Source organism: Psammomys obesus, unplaced genomic scaffold, assembly GCF_907164565.1.
Source record: "Psammomys obesus unplaced genomic scaffold, mPsaObe1.curated_primary_1811, whole genome shotgun sequence".
NCBI classification, from domain to species: domain Eukaryota; kingdom Metazoa; phylum Chordata; class Mammalia; order Rodentia; family Muridae; genus Psammomys; species Psammomys obesus.
The window spans coordinates 7,464,896-7,469,660 of NW_026591086.1; the positions used below are offsets into that span (position 1 = coordinate 7,464,896).

A 4,765-nucleotide genomic window follows, 5' to 3' on the forward strand; every position below is an offset into this window, starting at 1 on the left:
TGTGTGTGTGTGTGTGTGTGTGTGTGTGTGTGTGTGTGTGTGTGTGTAGGGAGATGAAAGAGAACCCCAAGCATTTAAGTCTTAGAGATGTTGCTTGGGAATGCCTTGCCTTTTATCTCCTTCCTGTGCCTGGTTATTTTGTTTTATTTAGCAAGCTCAGACATGTGGCAGACAGGGTTCCAAGCACACTGGAAATATTAATCCATCTACTTCCCAGAACCATTATTATCCCTCTTTCACAGATGTAGAAACTGAGGTCTAGAGAAGTCAGGTAACTTGCCCAAGGCTATACAGCTGGGGAGTGATAAAGCCCGGATTTGGATCACAAAGCTGGCTGTCCTGCCCCTGCTTCAAATTCATGCATTTAAACACAGCACCGCACCCATCTTTTAAGTAACAGGTAAATCAATTCTGCTGTAGTTAACGTTTCTTCTGGGCTAATTTTTCCCACATAAAACATTAGGAGCATCAGAGAGACATGGAACCCAAGTCCTGAAAGGCCACAGCCTTCTTTCAATCCCACTAGTTTGTAAAGCCCTGCTCATACAATGTGCACGGTGTTACCCCACCCGAAGTGTATACAAACTCAGGCTTGTGCCTTCCACCCCACCCCCTGCCCCAGGGTTCTCAACAACTGGGTTTGCAACTTGTGCCTCAATAGGAAAGCTTTGTACAGGGTTCCTTTCCATCAGGAGCTTCAGCCTCTGCCTGTGATAAACTCTTGACTCCAGTCCCCTGGGAAAAATTGGAACCCTAGCTCTTCCTGAGGGGAGGCATTCTCTTCCTTACTCTGGTGACATCTGAAGTGATGGAAGCTGGACAGAGACCAGGACTCAGCTCTCACTGTCCTCCACCCCTGGCTGGTGACATCCAGGCTGTGGGGGAGAATTAAGGAGGAACCAGATCCTAAATGAAGAGACTTGAGGTTGGTCACATCTTTTCTAGGTCATTCGTCTGCATGGAAACATTCACCTTATCTGCCTCAGAAGACTACTAAAGAGGACTTGGGAGCTTTGCAATGTCTACTCTGAAGTGACACGGGTTTGGAGTCAGGAGATACAATTGTATGTTCAGTTATTACCTTGGATGACAATATGATAAGACCACATGTACGATGGAAGGAGCTGTTCAAAGCTTCTGCATAGCGTCATCGTGTTTATTTATGATCCCAAATTTCTTATCTCATCATTCCTATCGTAGTTCTAAAATAGTTTACATATGACCTCGCCTTGTTAGGCTGAGTCTAAAGAACATGATTTGGCTTTTGCTAAGGGTGTTTGTGTCAGCCCTGTGTACAGCTGTCGTTCAGCAACGTACTAGCTCAAGTCTGATCCTTGCATTTCTCTCAGCTGCAGGCTCATAGTCTGGCAGTGTTCTGTGGATTTGCTCCTGCCTGGCTAAGGCCACACCTGCCTGGGTGGCACAGGCAGATCTAAGGGTGGAAAGTGAGTGCTTGAGGGACAGTTCTTCAAGACCAAATCCCCAGATCTAGGATTGGACTCATCCACATAGGATTATGTAAATGATTATGCAAATGAGGAATAACCTAGTTAGCCCCAGATCACCTGGTTTCACATTGTTCTCTTCTTTTCCTCCCCCTTTGTTGTTCTCAACCTGAAGAAAAGTCACCCCTTGGTCTGGTCTGATGCGCTGTGGCCCCTGATGATTCATGTGTTGGAGGTTTGACATCCTGTGTAGTTGAAACAAGGTGATGGAACTGTTAGGAAGTGTGGCCTATTGGGAGGTGGCCTTTTTGGAAGGGATTAATGTTCTCATAAAATGAATTTTTTTGTTTGCTTGTTTGTTTTTTGGTTCAGTTTGGTTTTTCAAGAAGGGTTTCTCTGCATAACATAACTGTCCTGGTTGTCCTGGAACTCGCTTTGTAGACAGGTTGGCCTTGAGCTCACAGAGATCTGCCTGTATCTGCTTCCCTAGTGCTAGACTTAAAGCAGGCACCACCATGCCTGGCTATAAAGTGAGAGAGCCAAGTCTGGTCCGTGACTCTTTCTCTTTGACTCACCACATTTTCCATTTTCTTCATATGTCTCCCCCACTTCCCACATTCCAGTTGTGTTGTGAGCCCGCCACTGGATCCCTCATCAGGGCCCACAGAAATGGAGCCACCAGATCTTGGACTCTTAGCCTCTAGAACTGTGGGCTAAGGAAACCTCTTTTCTGAAATAGTCCTTATTTTATCACTTCCATAATGATGAATAAGGACTAGGACCCTGCTGAGTGCCAATCCAAACCTACTTCCAGGAGTAGGGTTGGTTCTGAAAGTAGCTAACTCTCCCTCTGCCTCCTTAGAAAGGCTTGTGCTCTTGCAGGGAGTCTGTTGTTTTCCTCCTTGACTTAGGGGCTTGGGAAGGGACACATCCTCTTGTGGTCCAGCCTTCCTCAATGAGTGAATACTGGGGGTGTTTTAGTCTTATTTCTATCGCTGTAACAGAATACCAGAATCTGACTAGATTGCACACAGCAGGGTCCCAGCCTTACTCATTATTATGGAAATGATAAAACAAGCTCTACTATGCATAGGATCATCTGGCTTTACATCTTTTACATATTGCTTCCCTTTTATGGTCTACCCATCTATACCAAGCATGTTCATAACTCTTGATTACTGGGGTGCCAAGGACAAGCACAGAATCCCATCGCTAGGACAGTATCTCAGAAAGGGGAAAGAAGATCTTGAGGACTTGGAAGAGGTCCAGCTGCCCTACTCAAGGTAGAGCTTTATTTCCCTGGCACCTGGCCTGCTTGGCAAATATAGATTTTTAACTTACACTTATAAAGCATGCAGGAGCTTTTTCTCAGACTACTCAGTGGTCCCTGAGAGATCAAGGAAACTTGTGGGGTTCCTTGCTTTTCCCTGAAACCACCCAAGACTGCTAAAATTATTTTAAAATTTATTTTCCTCCTGTCATCTGTCACTTCTTGCTGCTGTCAAAAGATGATTAGTATCCTTATGGTCCCTCTAATTCTTGACAGGATGGGAAACCTAATAGCAGAGAATGTCAGAATTATGTCTAAACTAAGAGTAAATAGGCTCACAATGCAGATGCAAATCTAGGGCCTGGTTTTAGCCTACAAGTCAGGAGCAGGAAAGATGGATTTGTGTTACCTTCCCTGTTGGTGAGGAAGGGTCACACAGTGAGCAATCTGAGTTCAATCCACGAACGCTAAGAGAGGCAAGACTGAGTTCGGCATTCCAGTTCTGCCTTTAACTAGCATCCATACCTTCCTCAATCTTTTGTCCTCATCTATAGAAGTGGATAAATGGGCCGAAGTGATAGATCAGTTGGTAAAGTGGTGGAAAACCCGAGAACCCTAGACTTTATGTGGTGGTGGTGGTGGTGGTTGTGGAAGAAGCTGGGCAGAGTGGCACGCATTTGTAACCTCAGCACTGGGTGGAGATGGGTGAATCCCTAGGGCCCACTGGCCAGCCAGCCAACCAACTAGGCCACTTGGTAAGGTCCAAAGAGAGCCTGCTTTAAAAAAAAAATGGCATCTTTGGAATGACAACTGGTGTTTTCCTCGGGCCTCTGTGTACATGCTCAAACACACACACTCACAGGGAAAATACACTCAAGGGCCTGGAGCCTTTTCCACAGCAGGTGCTCCTCTACACGCAATCTTGTACTCCTCCAGGGTTTCTGATACTCAGCAAGGCTTAGTAGGATGGTGGCCTTCCTCTTGAGTTGTTTTCCTTGTATCTTTCACTCAGAGGGCTGGTTCCTTTTTACCGTCTTCCTGAATGCATACCGGCCCTGCAGGGCTGGGTGGCAGGTCTCACTATCTTCTGTTCTCAAGCCAAAGCCCACAGAAGCTCTTGCTAGAGGGCACCACTGGCAGGTGGCCATAGACCCTCGACTACCAGCCAGGCCTCCTGTCCCTCTAGAAACTTCTCTGAGAAAGGAGATGGGGATGTTTCTGCCATCACTTACCTGGTGGCCACAGGTAAGAAGGTTAGCCATCCAGTATCTTGACTTACTGTGTCAGGCTCAGGACCGTGGCACACACCTTTAGTCCTAGCACCTGGAGAGGCAGAGGCAAGTAGAGCTCTGTGAGTTCAAGACCACAGGGCGAGTTCAAGGTTTGCATAGTGAGTTCCAGGCCTACCAGAGCTACACAGTGAAACCATCTCAAAGGCAAAAAATAAATAAAATAAAATGTTCCTGACCGTCACTGATTTGTGAGCCCGTAATTTTCTTCAATTCAAAAAAATTAAATTATATATTTGTTTGGGCAATGGGCATGTAGCACAGGGTCCTTACGGAGGTCAGAGGACAACCTCAGGTAATCTGTTTTCTCTTCTTACTATGTGGATTTCAGGGATCTAACTCAGGTCATCCATCAGGGGCTTGGTAGAAAGCCCCTTTTAGCACTGAACCATCTCACCAGGCCATCACCAATGTTTCACGATCTTTCTAATGTTGCTGAGTAGATGAGGTGGCTTTTCAGCTCCACTGTGACCAGGGAAACAGCAGCTTAGAATCAAAACTGCTTTTCAGGGAAGAACAAGGGCTACTACGAAGACACAGTCCAGCAAGCGTCCATACAGACACACATCAACAATAAAAGACAGACGCTCCCAAGAGCCTCCCTGAGCACAAAGCAGACAGACACTTTTTTTTCCCCACCCTCTTCAGAAAGTTCCATTCAGGATTAGTTATTTTGAAAGTCTAGCCACTTTGTGTGAGCAAGCTGGATCCTCCCAACCCCTACCTCCACCCCCCAACAGGAAGGCCTTAGACAGTGAGCA

General features: G+C 46.3%; 1 pseudogene; it reads right to left on the bottom strand.

Moving 5' to 3' along the window:
* The window catches only part of LOC129678874 (ribosome biogenesis protein NSA2 homolog), a 6,533-nt pseudogene extending 4,508 nt beyond the window's left edge, over nucleotides 1-2,025 (bottom strand).
* Nucleotides 2,026-4,765: the final 2,740 nt, after the last annotated feature.